The sequence below is a fragment of the Pholcus phalangioides genome, unplaced genomic scaffold, assembly GCF_987345545.1.
Source record: "Pholcus phalangioides strain wild (caught in Gottingen) unplaced genomic scaffold, Ppha-v1.0 ptg000013l_1, whole genome shotgun sequence".
NCBI lineage: Eukaryota > Metazoa > Arthropoda > Arachnida > Araneae > Pholcidae > Pholcus > Pholcus phalangioides.
Window position 1 is genome coordinate 20588397 of NW_028301606.1, and position 18116 is coordinate 20606512.

Here is an 18116-nt window from a genome sequence, read left to right on the forward strand (position 1 = left end):
GTTATAAATTGTTGAAGTAGGGAAAAGTAGAGGGTGATAAAAAAGAATAGATTCTGTACAGTATTTTGGTATAAAACCGAGATTCTCTTGCCATTTTGTGCTCTCCCGATCAGACGAAGGTCGCTGACCTCTTTACAGAATAACATCCAGTTTGAAATAATTTAATAACAAAAAATTAATTATTTCACCATCCAAGCTCATAGGTACAACTGAAACAACTTTAAGGGCACCAAAGGGGCCTAAGTAACAGAGAGGATTCAACTTTTCTAGTCAGTGCCAAAATAAACGTCGTAGGTAGTTGTGAGCTTCATTTCGGCATGTTCTAAGCACAGAAATTTTGTCACTATTTTTGTAATGCAGATATTCAAGTCCTGCACATTCTGGGTGGTATTATTTTAACATGGCCATCGAAAGATTTACAGGGTCCGGAACTGATCTAGGATGGTGTTTCTTCATGTGGTAAACGGCTATCGAAAATCTCAGAGCGTCATTGAATGAAATTCAAGTCCGGTAGATGATGCACCGGCTATATCTCATAAGGATGATTATCCTTACTTCCCAGTACACGAGTCACTTAATCTGTACTTTTTGGGTAATCATCAACATCCATACGCAGAGAATTTTGATGAATTATCCCACAGAAAAGGCAAACAAGACCGAGAATAATCTCTGAAGAACATTTTCTTGCTACAAAAGGTACGACACAATCTCGCGCTGCCTCTCAACAATCGGCAAACAGTGTACGCTGACTGGGTAAGGAAATTTTTAATCATTCTTTAATAATCAATTTTTTTTTAATTCGAACACTTGGTCAGTAATTGCAGACATAAAAGCGGAAGGTGATGTCACTACATCGCTCGTTAGGGACGAGAAAAATTACAGAATAAAAAAAAAATTCTCAAATTAATTCAACATTCTGTTAATTTCGTGATATTGGTCATTACCTTCTTCGGGGTGAGAGACTTTATCTACTAAGGGATCAATGTAAAGAACAAAGATAAGAACGAAGAGAGAGAGAGAGAGAGTTTAAAAATAAATAAAATAGCACTATCTTCTACCAATTACGGCTATCGATTTCACGTTTGCGAGATTTTCCACACTAATCACAACGCCAAGTCATTTTCTCGCCGAGAGATCCCGCTATTACCAAATTACACACACAAACGTACACTACTAAAAATAAAATATTCCAGTTATAAAAGTCTTATCTCGTTATCAAAGCCCATCGTAAAAATTGCTTCCGAAAATTATTCTGTTTTCGAGTGTCGGCGCGATATACGGATTCTTTTCTTTTTTTTGGTAACGGAATTGCGATCTTTCTATTTGATACGTTTCTCTGTCCCTGTACTAAAATCATCATTTTCCTATTTCCTTACAAGAAAAAAAGAAAGAAAAGTTAAATTAACTTAGTTAGCTGAATCGATGTATATGAATGAGAAGGTAAGAGAGAAGGGGAGGATAACATTGTGTGTGTATGTGAGAATATATGGACGGTTATCTTGATAGAAGAATGCAAATCACTCGATATTTCTCCTCATTAAGATCAGAAGAAGCTGCAGTTTTGTTCTTTGGGGAGGAAAAATTAGAAAATAATTAGAAATTCGGAATGACAAAGTTCGATTCAATGCTAGAAAAATGTGGAAATATATCGTTTATATTTAATTGAATAATTTGGAGAATATATTTGTTAATGAAAGCGAGAGATGTTTCAAAGACATCGTCGAAATTAAAGAAAGTAATAAACTTCTTTTCTTTAATTAACTTAAGTATAATTTCAATTGTCATTAATAATATTGAGGAGATAAAATTTTGAATTTGACAACCATTTTAATATTTAGTTTTCTGTCGGTTTTAACATTAAGGGGACCACTTATCTTCTAACGTGTTAAGAAACTTTCTTATGTAGAAATATTATTAAAAAATATTATTTTTATTTATTCCCTGATTTATTTCAAACTTTCGCCATATATTTGATTGTGTATGCTATCTTTTTCCAGCACACAATTGTTACCTATATCCAATTCTTAATTTTTCACAAATTTTCAAAATAATACATTAAACAGATAGCTTGTGCGAATGATAAAACTTCATAAAATCAATGTAAATGAATAAAAATTAATTCAAAATAATGGAAACCGTTTAGTTAATAAAATAACGAAAAAGATTTGAGATCAATTCATAAATGCTTCAGTTATAAAAAAAATTAAATTTTTTAAATTTTAAATTTAATTTTGATTAAGATTGAGTCGATAAAATCTCAATCTTTTTCATAATTTTTGGATCTGAACAGATTTCTTTAGTCAGAAAGTTTTATGGCAACACGGGGAGGCCAAGAGTCTACTTGATGGCTAGTTTTGCTTCTATTGCGATTGGTGTATTTTCAAAATATACGCAGGTCGTTCAATATGGTTGATTAAAACTTGAATTTCAAAGCACTTGGTTTTATTAGTATTTCTAAACTGAAGCCAATGTTGCCTTAAGTATTATAAATATTTATGAAGTCCATGAGAGCTGACGCTTCATGGGAAATATGTTGCCCAGGGTGGTCGAAAAAACAAATTGAAAAAATGTTCGGTGTTTTGATATTTAAAAAAGATCTCTTCGCGTTCTTCCAGAGTCACCGTTCTGTTTTTCCACTGCCGAGTTCGCCCTGGCCTAGAGTATGCTGTACGATTTCGGAGATCCTATCTTCAGAAAGATATCGATTTTGTTCAATGGGGCAAAGAAGAGCCACCAGAATTCTGGCGGGTATGCAAGGCTTGAGGTATGAAGATATACTTGATTCATTGGAATTCATTTCTTTCGAACAACGTAGGCATCGTAGAGGTATGATTGGAGTGCTGTATGCAAGATTTTTAATGGGGGATCGATATGATGGATCACAAAAAACTGTTACGTCGTCATTCAATTGCTTCGACTCGGGGACACCAGTTTCGGTTAGTTACGGATACTGCCAAAATCCGAAATTTGTCAATTCACGAATAGGCCCAGAGTTTTGGTCAAAGTCCGATTCTCAGTAATGATTCGAGCTTTGCCCGGCAATTCGCGTAGTGGCCGAAGATCCATGGCCAAAGTTCGATGTGCTGATGGAAGACGATCCGGTAGCAGTCAAATTTATTTTTTTCTTCATCTCCTATGTTTGATAAATGGTTATATATGGTAATAATATTAAATTAGCTCCATGTGACGAGAGAAAAGGAAGATAAATTTGAGAGAAAGAATTACAAAAATAATAACAAACAAATTTTGAAGAAAAAAAAATATGATAATAAACAAATTATAAAAATAACATCCGCAGTGGCCGCGATATGATGGGTTGCCATAGCTAACGTGGTGGCCATAATTATCACGAAAAAATACGTAAACTTGACGATGACACCCCCCCCCCCCAATTATGTCTTTCGTTATGGGACTTTGGCGGAGGATCCCCAGTCACTTTGTCAACTGGCTGGCCAATTCCGGAATTTGGACATTGACCAACAAAATTTGGAATGAAATGGGTCAATTAGTGATCTGGCCGGTCACTTCGCGAACTGGACGATTTCGGGCTTTGGCAGTAACATGTGTACCCTTCGTTTGTCGTGAATTCCCCCACGACAGACAATGAATCATAACCATAGTTTTCTATGGGCAGTCTATTTTAATTTTTTTAGGTTTTCTTTAATTTATTGGGCCGTTGTGCGTATGTAATGTAAACCATACTTATTTTTATGGTTTCTTTTCTAATATTTATTTGTTTTAATTTTTTTTTTTTCATTATTTTTTATCTAGGCACCTTGTTGGATGGTTTGCATGTTGTGGCTCCCCTGATTTTGAACTTGTATTTGTGAATCAATTGATCAAACGTTTCGCGAAGTTTTAATAATCTGGCATAGATAAATAGACAGATAGAACCCCTCACAACCTCGGACTGATGCAAAGCACCTTACTTCCGTTATTTCAAAAGAGAGAGGCAGAGTTGCGTCGGAAAAGTTTCAAAGATTTATAGTGGTGCCCCCCCCCTCCCTTGCCCCGTGCTCGCAAGTATCGAATCACTCGCGTCGTTCTTCCCATGAAGACAGCCATCAACTCGATGCAACGTACAAGCCATTTGACTGAAATGGATAGCTGAACGCAATGACTAGGTGGCCGAAGACTGCAGCCTGGGATTTCAAAAAAGTGTGGAAAATACTTGCGGGGCAAGTAAGAAAAAGATGTTGGCATGTTGAAGTGATAAATATTTGAGACTGGTCAAATACACAATGTATATGCAATATACACACACAGAGCCTCCACTGCGACGGGGCGACGGGGATAATCAAACAGAGCCTCCGTTGATAGGGCTGGGCATTCACATTGGAATTACTGTCACATATATTAATTTCATTATAAAAATTTCCCTTTTTTATACCATTGGTAATGCACAAAAACATTACTATGAAGGTAATACATATTGCGAACAAATATCACCATGAGTTCATACAAATATTCAAGGTTACAAAATTATTAAAAACGGTGAAGTAGCCACCAGTGAGGTTCGAACTCACGACCCCTGGTTTACGAGACCAGTGCTCTAACCACTGAGCTATGGTGGCGGTTATGTCAACTGAATCTGGGAATTTCAGTATGTATTGAATGATTAGTGAAGATTGTAACGGTTGATATAAAGCCGGCACACGAAGACAATCTTAAAATCGACCAATCAGAATTCAGCAGCGATTCTGAACACTACTATTGTTGATGAGGAGAATTATTTACTGACTGTGTTTGCAAAAGCACACGAATGAAATTTTTGCCTCCCAATCCAGCAAAATTCACAAATTTTGTGCCCTAATTTAAATTTGAAGTGGCAACAACTCGATTTCGGCAAATAAAACTGAAGTCTGGAAATTTCTTTCTTAAAAAAATGTTCTGAAGTATGGAACAACTCAATACATTGAATGAACAAATGTAATACACGTATCTTTCAGTTTTTACATTCCCTGTGTATTATACGTACGAGTATACACGTTATATTTGCATCGGTTCATAATTATGTTTTGCTGTTTCAATCGAAAACCACCGAATCAATACTTCTGCACGCATCCAATTAAATATTAACCAACGAAATTTTTCGGTAAATCCAGAGGAACAGAAAACAAAGAAGAATCACCATGTTCCACGGAATTTTTCCTAGGAAAACGCCGGTTGATACAAAGCATCACATGAGTTTTATTTCCCTAAATATACTAATAATACTTAGATAAATCGGAAGAGAACAACGAATTTAGAGACCATCGGTCCCAAGAGAGAGAAACACGGAAACTTTCGGTTCAATTGAAAAAGACATAAAAACAATAATAAACCAAAAAAAAAAAAATCAATAAAAATAAGTTTGGACTTTCCAAATTAAAACAAAGTTATTTCTCCCTTCTCTTGAGGTTCGAAAATCGTTTAAAAAAAGTAGCAATCGCATCGTGCAAACAACAACAAAACACAATGGCTAATAACATGGAGGAATAACGAGAGATTCGAAAATCCATACTTTCCCTCCTCCTCTCTATTTTTTTAGGGTAAAAATAGCAAAAAAAAAAATCGGAATTATTTCCCCTGCCCTTTTTCCTCTTCTGCTCTACCGCCCTGGTTGATTATTTCCAAGTCGCCCAACCAGATAATAGTCTTCAACTATTGCTACTTGAAACGACAGATAGAGTAGAAACAGTAGTAGGGAATTCCTGAGAAAAGGACCAGAGGATACAGGGAACGGACAGCGTATATACTCGAGAAGCCCAATGACTGTCCCGCTCTCTTTTCCTCTGTGATGTCTTCTCAAGGATAGGATGATGGGACGGGGGGGGGGGTGCAACGAGAAGAGAGAAACGTACACTGTAATCATACAGCCATTGAAAGAGCCATTCCGGTGTGTTGACTGCCTGACGCTTTCCCAAGAGTTAAAACAACGTTTACATCGGGAGGGGATTGAGCACTGTAATTGTCTTTTTTCCTCCTTTCTTTTCCTCTCCCTCCGATTTCCAATTGAGGAGAAAAGCATCGGAAACGCAACATTCTCTTGAGCCACACGTAGGAAGAATGTTATGTACAAAATAAAAAACCCAATCTGGTAAGAGAGTGAGAGACCCTTTACCTCCGTCATAATCTAACCACGTCAGTGATTTTATTTCTCTACTTCTCGGATTTACTTTTTTTTTTTAAACATTTCAACGTAGATTTGTCCAAAAAGTATTCCCGTAAATTCGTAAATAGTTTAAAAATTCCTAAAAAATTGAAGTATTCGGAACATTTCAATGCGATTTGCTAGAAAGTTATTCTCAGAAAGGTGGAACTTTACGTTAAAAATTAGTTCAAATTTCTGTTCATAGAGTGCGATGCGCGAAAACCAAATCACAGAATTCTGGACTCGAACCGTTTGAAGAAAACTTCAAATCTTCTTCGTCCGAAACGTTTATAAAGCTTCAGCCCGCGATTCGTGGCTGCGGTAAAACAACTTCCCCAATAATGCTTAATCCACCAATGTCAATATTACAATGTAAACAAATACAAATACAAATACAACGCCACAACAGGCAAAATGCCCAACGAGGTGGCTGAGAAAAAGATGCCCGTAAACCTAATGTAAGAGCCAGTGAAAATTCAGAAATGAGCTCTGTTAAGGGGTCTTATACATGAGAAGTATGCTCTGATCTGATTTATTTCAATAGAAAATCCGGTCATAATAAAATTCGTAATCAATTCATAATGAAAAGCTTACGTAAGCACCAGTAAAGTCAGGGCCACAAATGTATCAAGGCTGGCCCAATACGTTGAAGGTTGGTCATGGACAAGCAGTGTGGCCGCTCCACCTTTGGAAATGATCATCAAATGTCGGAGGCTACTACTACTACTCAACCGTACATGCACCTCTTATACATTCCTCTACAGAATTTCTAACGAATTGGTACTTACCGGAATGTGCGTGTACGTGTTGTGAACCTAAGGCGAAGTTTGTTACTGTGTGCTGATTGTTATGTGTGGTGCTGCCATAAATTTTTTCCACTATGAATGAAGCGCAATGATTAAATATTGCACTTCGATGGAATTGTTCTCTTTGACGAGACTTTTTATAGGGAGCACCGACTCGCAGAAATGTTGGAGGCTGGAAGGCATTGGAAGGAAGGTCAAATAGAACGACCAGTACCTCCCAGCCTTCATCTTAAGTCAAAAAAGTGACCTTCCTTCCGATCTCTCTTCCAATCCGTCTGGCCACACATTGGCCGAAGAACGCCAGCAGTCACAAGATAGGGAGCATTCTAGGAGCAAATATTCGCCAGGGAACAATATACCACGCTGGGCCAGTGCGTAGCAAGCATAGGCCGCTGTTGCCTCCATCAGGGAAGGCAAATATTAGAAGCAAATTTAACATTTGCGAATGAATATTGGGCTAGGCTTGAAACTAATGTGGCCCTGGCTCAACAAGAAAGCGTAGAAATGAGCTTTTTATCGTTCGCCCTTCATTTCGTAGAACTCTGATTTGCATATCTCCTGTGATTCTCTTTCAAGCTTCCAAGCAGCGTCCTCTATCGACGAAATTTGAACTAACTTTTCCGCAAACTACATTAATATACAAATTCCTTCAATTTTTATTAATTTTTAAACCATTTACTTATCGGAGGGGGGGGGGCGGGCATTCTGTATAATAAATAAAGAATTAATTTCTGGAATTTGGAAATGGTCGTTGAAAATTGTATTTTAATTGGGGCGTATGTGGGAACATAAATTTAAAGATAGCCGTGGTCATGTCAACTTCAGGAAGCACGGAATTTTTAGGGATTGGAATTGCTTTACGGCCGAAAACAGTTTGCAAGTTGTCAACGGCAGTGGAAATTCATGGTGCGATCTTTAATTACGAGTTTCTGTTCGTTTGAATTCCGGTCATTGAACCTTAAAGGTGCTTTGTTATAAATGGAAAAGTACGGAAAAACGAAATTTTAAGATTTTTCTAAATATTTTGAAATTATAAAAAGTATAAATTTGTACTTTATAGGACCCTACTACCTGATGTGGGAGTTTTTTGCGGGTATTTAAGAGGTCTCCTACCTTTTAAGTTAGTGATAAACTAGGATCTAGTAGAATTATCATTATAATTATTATTTAGTCATTGATGTATTTCAAATATCATCAATAGATATTAATTGTACATACTAGCCTACGCCGGTACAAAATTTTGCATATCTCTAATACTTAATTTTCTGCAAGTATTTAAAAGAATGCATTATTAACACTTTACGCGCATGACATCAATGTTATGGAATAAAAACTGTTTCAAAATAAAGAAAATTCCCTTTCAGTTCATAAAAATGATGAAAAGGACTGAGAGATTTCATCGTACTCATCTTATTTAAAATTAAATTTTAAACTAACAAAAAAATATTTGTTTTTAAAACCCAGGTATTCATAAATGGATCTCAAATCATTTTCGCCATTTTATGAGTTAAAGAGTTTCCTTTATTTTGAATCATTTTTTTCATTACATTGATGGCATGATATTTTATCATGCGTGCAATGTGGGGAAACTTATTCGCAAACAGATAAGTATTGCAGGTATGTAAGTAAAATTTTCTATCAGCATGGGATGGAATATATATTAACAAATATGTTCACTAAATTTGAAATGAATAAGTGTTTTAATAAGATTCTAATAATATTCCTATTAGAGCATTGTTTTTCAACATGGCAGGGCCGTAACTAGGCTGTGGCAACCGGGGCCTCACAAATAATGCACACTTATTTTGCATAATTTTTCCCTTCTAAGAGGGCCCCCCTTCAGGAAAATGTCTGTCCTGGGGGCCCCGAGAAGCTACGACCCTGGTTAAAGGGTAAGAGACCCCTTAAAAATATAATGACGGATTATCATGGTTTGATAACAAAGTGAAATATTCAAGATTTTATCGCATATATCTACAACCAAGTCTGTCCTGTTCGCGAAATAGCTGGCCTTACTATAGATTTGCCATTTGATGTGGTCATGGTGCAAAACATACGAAAACGTTTGAGCCTTTTCCGTTGCATTCGTGATGTTTCTGAACAGTCAAAAACCTAGCACAGGTTTATGACGTTAATAGTCGTCATACTCAGATGTGTCAGATGTGTGATTACGAATTTTTATCAATAGTCGGTTAGGTATTCACGTGCAAACAAAATAGGTCTTCGATATTGATTGAAATGCATCTAACTTTTGTAACTCCTTTGAAGAAAGTGTAAATTCGTAAATGAAGGCATATTTTGTGATTTCCTGCAGTGTGAAATCAGTTTGTCAGTTATATCATTTTGCGGTCATTTCATTGGATGCTTGATCTAGCTCGGACGTTCTGCGCATCGCTAGGATGCTATATCTGATGATTGGTAACCATCGGATGGTTGCGAAAAGGGAGTTGTTCGTATGTAAAACATTATGAAAAGTATGATAGACTATCAAATAGGAGAAAACGGTTTTAAAAGATTTCAAAGTGTCTTTTTTTTCACTTGAACTCAATTTAATAAATTGATTTTTCTCATTAATTAATTAATTATCCCTACCTACATGTGTGTTGACTTTTTCTTATTTGAAGAATATTTCCACATATTTATTCTTTTTCATTCAAGTTTAAGGCAGAACATATTCACTAGTATCAGAAAATGTCAGCTGTTATTAATTAATTAACTGAAGATCACTTTTACTGACGTTTAAATTTTTTTATTCTTCTTGAAAAATGTTGATCCCCATAAAGTAATTTAATTAATACGTCATTAGTTGATTAACTGATGATAAAATTTAATTTACGGGCGATTATTTTGTCACTTTCAAGAAGCACTTCGATCATTTAAATATGATAACGCAAGCTGTGCTAATGACGTCATATACATATAGATATATATATATATATGTTGCTGTAAATCCGATAAAACCAGTTGTTATACATAATAACCGGCTATTATGCATAATCACCGAGCATTATGGTAAGTTTGATAAATTTCGATAAATTAATCAATTTTACCGGGGATTATGCATAATACCCAAGCGGCATTAGTAAATTCAATAAGTACTAAAAAAAATATTACTTTTACCAGTGATTAGACACGATACGTAAGCGTCGTGTCGTTGATAGACATGACGAATCGTACTAAATGATATATTATGCATGATAATTCATACAATGTATGAATTGTACATGTCATGTATTGTATCATTATATCGGGATACGATCGTAGAATTTGTTACCATTATATCAGGGTCCGATTATATTCGTCACACTTACTACACTGATTTGAAAATTTTTCACATTTATCAAATTCACCAATTACACTAGGCTAGGGTATTATACATAATCACAGATAAAGATGATACATTTACGAAATTTACCAACGACACTTGATTATTATGCATTTTCACTGGTAAAAGCGATAAATTTATCAAATTCACCAAGACGATTGGTAAGTATACATAATAACCCATTTATCACATCTATCGTACATTTACCTTTATTTACATTTTCCGTCATAATATTAAATACAGTTTTTAGGATTAATGACAACATTTTATCCATTTCCTTGGACTATTGTTAGATAACAATAAAAGAACGGAAAAAGCCTTTAATGAGCTCTCAAATAATAAGGCAATAAATTAATGCCAACTGTACCAAACACCGAATCAGATAACAAAAAGCAAGCAATAAAATGACTGAAAATTGCTCTTATGCATTGCTTTTTATATACCTAGAAAAAAAAGAAAGATATATTTTTATGAAGACGTTCCGGAATTCATCATTATTTGATGAAAAGGAGGGTAGGCTGAATAAAAAAATTAAAAAAGCCCCTTGAGTTAGAGAGAGAGGAATATAGGCAGCGGGTGTGTCCAGATTCGAACCCGACGGGCCATGTGGTGTGGAATTGGCCCTTTTTTTTAAAAAAAAAAGAAGAACAGGCTAAATTAGATGGATAAGAATAATAGTGTTGCAGTGATGGAAAGATTGATTCCGCAGCTAGTGTAGGCTGCTTCAGTAGATTCTAAAAAACTCGGGTTCGCTAAAATACGTGTGAGTAAGTAGATGAGGTTGTCTCGGGAAGGTTACTAACCGGGCAAAAAGCCAAGGACGAACACATAGTTAATTACATCAATTACTATCGTGCCACCCAAAACAGCAGCTCGGGATATGAGAAAAAAATGTGTACAGAGATAGAGAGAGAGAGAGATGACATATAGTTATTACTTTTAATCGGTGATTGAAACAATGAATTATATATTGAGCAAAAAAGTACTGAGGTTTCTGTTGTAGTCCCATGAACTGAACCAAAATTCTGATTAATTTGAAAAAAAAAAAAATTGTGATATTATAAAGAATTTATAAATATTTCCCTTCACAAATCTACATATTTGTCTGAAATTTTTTCATAATATTGGTTATATTAAGTTAAAATATTGGGAATATTAAGTCAAGATATCGACGAGATATTTAGTTGAAATATTAACAGTACAAAGTTATAATTGCTTGGCTATTGAGTCACAATATTGCATCCTTTTTTAGAGCGAGCAGGCGAATAATTCAATATTGAATGAGTGAGCACGTGAGCAATTGAATGAGTAAGTGAGGGATGCAATGAGCGAGTGAAGCAGTGAGAAACCACAAGGAAGTGAGTGATCGAATGGGTGGGTGAGTAAAAGAGCCAGGGAGTGTTCGAAAGAGAGATGCCTCCTCCTCCTAGCCAGATCATGGCGCACCGCTCTGTCTCAATGGAGAGATTTCAGCAAGTGGTCGAAGAGGACCTGGGCCATATTAAAAAATGTGCGTGAATATAATGTGGACCTAACGTAAAGTCTGTTTCTGTGTAATGCTTGAGTAGTGCTGACATCTGCTGTCAATTTTTCTTACTATAAGTGAAGTGTAATGATTGAATAATGGTATCGTTGCAGGCCTGTTGCTCTCTGCGGCGAAACTTTTTAACGATGAGATCGGCTCGCATTCATGGGAATTGTTGGGAACCACAGAAAACCAACTTCAGCCGACAACCACTGTGTTAATGGAGGGGGTTCGAACTCGCCACAGAGGCCGAGTGCATGATCAAATGGGTGAATGACTGACTGAACGAGTAACTGATTGGGCAAGTCAGTGATCGAATGTGTGACTCACTCTCCCACGTACGTGCTCAACGACCTCCGGATACTTGAATCACTAGGTCACTAACTATTGTCTATGAATTGCTTGTCGGTGAACAGTGAATTGTGTGGCGGTGAATTTTTTGTTGTCGGTCGGCGAGTTTTATTTTTGATGAATTTTGTCAGTCGGTATTTGAATTTTCCAGACATGATTTTTCTGTTATTAAGGCGTCATTGTGCCCGGAATCCGAACTCTGCAATTATAACAATTTTAGTAAAAAATATGAAAATAGAAACTATAAATTCTCCCAGAAGTTAGAAAATAAATCCCCGGTTACAAAAGACATTAAAAGTCATGAAGAAAGTAAATAATAAATAATGTATATACCGTGTACCTGTCATTAGGGTCGAATCATCCAATCATTAGTATGTATGTATTTCAACCATTAGATTCGAATGTTGGTTTAGCCTCCGGGAAAAAAAAACAAAACATTTCCCCTCATGCATGCATTGCACAAAACAACGCCCGAAAATTATCATACCGTGATTTCACGACACTAAGTACAATGAGTTTAGTTTGCGTTTCTGCCAAATTAGTGGTTAACGTTGGCACGAATCTTTCCGTCAGGATATACGTCAGTGAAATTTTTTTCTTTGCCTCCTGAACATTTTATGATAAAACAGTGATATATCTGCGGATTACGAGCTTGTCATCGAGCAAAAAAACCCATCAATTCCGAAGAATAATGCATGCGAGTAACAAATCAATTTCGCGTGGGTCTGGACGGCTTTCGCCTAGTTGCGAGGATTTGTGGAGAAAATCCTCTTGTCAGTTATTTTCTGGTATTTTCTTTAGCAGCTTCGAGAATCACGCACGCTTTTACTGGATAAATAACGATGGAGACACGAAACATTACCAATAAAAAATATCCACTTTAAACGCCTGTGTTTATTGGTTCGAAATTTGACTGTGATTTGACGTCTCTAATTCATTCGATATTCATACAGAAATTATGAAAATTAATGAACTTATAATGCATTTTATTTTATCCGAATTAGAGTGGAACACTTGTTAAATATGAACCCTTCTAATACGACTTGATGGCTGATTGAAGTAATTTTTGTTTCGCTTTTTAGCATTAGACAAAATACTACCCAATGGAACCCATTACTGCTTATTATGGTTTACGGGTTTTAAAATTAGAATTACCGGAGTGGTCAAAATGACCGTTATTGTAATAATATATGCTACAGTGGTAAATGTGGATCTATGTTTAAATTAAAAAAAAAGTTCTATAATAACTAGGGTTGCTTATTATATGTTCATATTTCTGAATTTATATACAACGTATTATTTATTCATTGATTTCAAAATTTATTTGGGAATTTAAGTTGCTCTACGACAACCCAGCCTCCTCCTTAGGAATTCCGATAAGGGGAAACAGTGAGGGGTTACTAGGAATGGCAGACATCTGAGGCATAATATATTCGGGCTTGAAAATTCCTAGGCGCAACATCATCATTCCGACCGAAAAATCACGCGCACGTTGGCACCTGTATAAAATATTTCATGTGTAATGGACTAAATTGGAGTTCGAAGACAACGTGAAAATTTTGGAATTCCTTTGAGCCTTTCTACCTACAGGGGGGAAACTGTCACCAGGGCCCAGAAAAGCCTAAAAAACTATTCTGCCCGTATTTCTCGGGAGAGGGGGAAATGCTTGGCTCCAAGAAAGTTTGGCTGATGCCTAATTCTTTTCTTGAACATCTAGAACTGATGTAATAAGAAAATTTGTTGGGTATATCAATATGATAATCAAAAGTTTCTCTAATCTAAAGTGATTTTTTTACTGATAAAGGAAAATCTCGTGAATAAATTACTTCAAGAACCCTCAGTATGGAAAAACATATTGCACTGAAATATAATAAACATCGTACGCAATCAATAGACGAGTCATTTGTTAAGATATTCTATAGAATTACATGTTTTTATTTATTATCTTTTGCATTTTTATTGTTTCACGGATATTAGGAATAACGGCTAAAATGCAACCTGTGTCACGCAAACTTTTTCCCTTCTCGTTTTAACCGAGTTTGACTTCATAAAAATATGATTACACAGGTCCGAGATGAAAAGCTTTCTCAAAAATATATACCGGTAATTAGTGCTTTTTATATTGTTTTAGATGCTAATTACTGGCAAAATAATTAAATTTTTCTATCACTTCTAGTTTATGAGATAAAGGGAAAATTAAATTTCGATAGTAATGCATCATAGGCAGCATACAAACCACATTGAAACTGCGCGATATAAACATATGCAATAAGTCATTGCCAAAGATAATTCAGTGATTTTAAGGTGATTTGGTGGCGCTAATTCCGAGTCTGACATTGGTTTTGTCAGATAGGCTCTACCTTTTCAGATAAAGTAAAAACGAAATTTCAATGGTAACGCATAAGTAGCATACAAATCGCGTTCAAGATGTGTGTTAAGAATAAATATAATATATCATTGTCAAAGATAATTCAGTGATTTAGGGCTTATCATTATAATGACAGGATATAGAAAATGTGAAGTATGTATTTATGAAGTGGTGAAATGGATTGCATTTTTGGAATCAGATTTTGAAACCATTTTTAAAAATAATATAAAAATCAGTAAATCAGTTATATCAAAACTAAAAAAGCTTTCAGAAAGGTTTTTTTTTGTAAACCTGTGTTATCGAATCCTAAGGTCCAGTAACCTGTCAAAATGTGACGCTTTTATGATTACCAAATACATTTACATTTTGTTACTATCTCAGTGACCCACTTATTGCAGATAATGTATAGCACATATCACTAACAAGATCTCATAGTTAATCGAAGAGTGTAATATAAATACAAGGTACGATATGTATAACCCGAATGAATACAAAAATACACCTGATATACTTGTGCAAAGGCATCACATCCATTTCCCTCCAGTAACGCTTTTACTTACGGCACATCAGTTACATCATCCTCATGATGTAGCGATAAAAAGTTGAGATCTTTGTCTAGCTGATCCATTATTTTCGGTTTTTGGGGAAGAATATACGAGACAGGCTTCATTCATCATACATATAAAAAAAAAATTTGGTTTTTTTTCAACTTTTTTTTTATATTTCCTCATGAGGAAATCTGTCTCACGTGTATTTTTTTTTTTTTCATGCCTCAGAGCTTGGCATGCGTTTATCACATGGCAGCGAAAAAAAAAAAAACCTCAGGAAATTCCTAAAAAAAGAAAAAATTGAATTCAAAAACCTTGTTCATGGTTTAAAACGATAAAGGAAACGCTTGTGGTTATTTTTGAACTTCCGTTTATATATTTTTTTCAATTTCTTTTTTCTTTTTACTGTAAAAATAACTGTTGGTAAGGGTAAAAATTCTAGGCATAAAATGAAGGCATTTATTCACTCTTCAACGCTGGAATTCCAAGAACAAAAAATTTTCATACTTCGTGTAAAATATTTTTAAGTGTAAAAAAACATTGTCTATAGTGAATGGGCGTGGTTTTGATCGGCCTACTAAACCAGGAGTGGCCAATAGCTGGGCCGCATGCAGGCCTAGACAAAATGAAAAAAAAAAAACTATTGTATTTTTGATAATAGTTTTGATTTGCGAAATTGTAGTTAATGTAGTGAAAACATTATTTCTGATGTGCCAAAAACTATTGGAATTTTCAACACGCAAACACAAAATCTCTTCAAACACACAGGTCACATGACTGATTTCAAAAGCCTACTGTAGGAGTTATGGAAGTAGCAGATTTTCTTGCGCAATCTTCGGAGGTCAGTGATGATAATCTCGATTCTCTATGATAAGAATTTAACTTTTAAGTTTATCATAAAAATTCAAAACTAATTTACTGCCGTCTTTTGATAAAAATATTCAGTCAAGTGTTTATTTGGGGGGGGGGCAGTCAAGATAAACAAATTTTCCCACAAAATTCAGAATAAAAAAATCCATAATATCAATTTTTTTTGTTTGATATTCTTTAAATGGTTTATGAAATAACATCCTCGCGGGCCACCAACTCATGTTGAGGCATTTATAATTGTAAGAAGAATCCACACAATTTTAAATAATTTCTCATTTAATTTATAGTGAGGCGCGAGTTAAAGAGGGACAAAAATAATTACATTTATTTATTTTTAAATTATTTCATTAATTATAAATTTTTATTTGTTCTGAAATATATTTTTTCATTATTAAAAAGAGAAAATTAAGGATTAATTACTTCTTTTAATCTGAAATCACTTGAAATGATTCTGTAATTATTTATTTCTGAAATTATTGTATCTCGATATTTTGAAATTATTTCATCCTTCTGAATATTTTGAAATTGTTTTCATTCTCTTATTTTTGCATTATTTCATACAGTAAATCTTCAGATTATTTATTTCAATAAATCTTGGAATTGTTTCTTTCAGTAAATCTTGGAATTGTTTCTTTCAGTAAATCTTGGAATTGTTTCTTTCAATGAATCTTAAGATTGTTTCTTTCAATAAATCTTGGAATTGTTTCTTTCAATAAATCTTGGAATTGTTTCTTTCAATAAATCTTAAGATTGTTTCTTTCAATGAATCTTAAGATTGTTTCTTTCAATAAATCTTGGAATTGTTTCTTTCAATGAATCTCTTAAGATTGTTTCTTTCAATGAATCTTAAGATTGTTTCTTTCAATAAATCTTAAGATTGTTTCTTTCAATGAATCTTGAAATTGTTTCTTTCAATAATGAATCGATATAACTTTATCTTTATCTGAAATCGACTATAGCTCAGGCCTACCACAATGATCTATCAGTGGTCTGAGGATTCAATCTAATTATTATTTTTCGATTTTATCGCCTTTTAATGCTTTTAGCGAATATCTAAAAATTGTCGGTGTTCCTCAATAAAAAGCTCCGAGGGCCATGCGTTGAAGACCCCTTCTCTACGGCAATGTTGCGCAATATATTTCACTGCGTATTTTCTGCAGAATTTTTTTAAGAATATATATAATAGGAATAATAATTAAAAAATTAATTTCGAAAAAAGTTTTTCAAAGATTTATAGATGGCGTCATAGATGCGATTAAAAATTAAAAATTTTACTCATGAAATCGTCTCATGAAACCCCTTCCATTCCTCAAGATTTCATTACTGATGAAGGAAATTTCATGTGCTGATCAAATACAATGACACTTTTTCTCCAAAGTAGCGAAGACAACATGTTGACAACTGCAAATTGTACGCAGTAAATTACGGAATATGTAAACTACCATCGCAATATGGAACTTTTCGAAATAAATCAGATTAAATCCATTACGTATGTAAGAAAAAATTGCTTTGATCAGATAACTCAATAAAATGGCTTAAATAATGTACATTGAAGCAAAAACTGGCAGTACAGTGTCGAAATTTGCTTTTTTTATCACATAAATATAAGAAAATTTGCCACTGAACTCGTTGCATACTCTTGATTCACGTACTTTAAATAGTCTTATGCGCATATTGGCCTGGCACTGTGCTATGAAATTATTTTGGCGTGCCGCATATGGGAGGTTTTTCCCATATTTTGCATGCGATAGTTAATGTTAAGAACCAAAAACAATAGGGAAAATAAAATAAAAAACTATATATTTTTTTCACATTGCACCGTTGTGATATTTCAATGCAAAAAAACAAGCAAGATAATCACTTTTCCTTTCAATATTTTGAACTTAAAAAAACTCATTAAGTATAGAAATTATTCCTCATGGATACCAGAAAGGAAAATTAACAAAACTAAGGTAATGAAAAAAATGGAAAAGTCATAATAATTAGTAGTTCAATAGAATTAAGAGAATTAAAAAATATATATGGGATTAATAATTACTACCTATATAGCATATAAAAAAAATATAACGAAAAATGAAAAGTTAGTATTTAAAAAAAAATTATTTACAAAATACTTAAAAGTCACGAGTGTATAATCCGGTATAATAAAGTTATTGTTATAAAAATGATTTTATGGAAGCGAAATTATAT

General features: G+C 34.3%; 1 protein-coding gene and 1 non-coding gene across 2 annotated transcripts in view; both read right to left on the reverse strand.

Annotated features, from left to right (window-relative positions):
* Positions 1 to 18116, reverse strand: part of LOC149078748 (uncharacterized) — a 211092-nt gene that overhangs the window by 15101 nt on the left and 177875 nt on the right. The gene's annotated exons all lie outside the window — the stretch shown is intronic.
* Positions 4502 to 4574, reverse strand: TRNAT-CGU (transfer RNA threonine (anticodon CGU)). The gene has a single exon. It is a non-coding gene; the product is annotated as a tRNA-Thr (tRNA).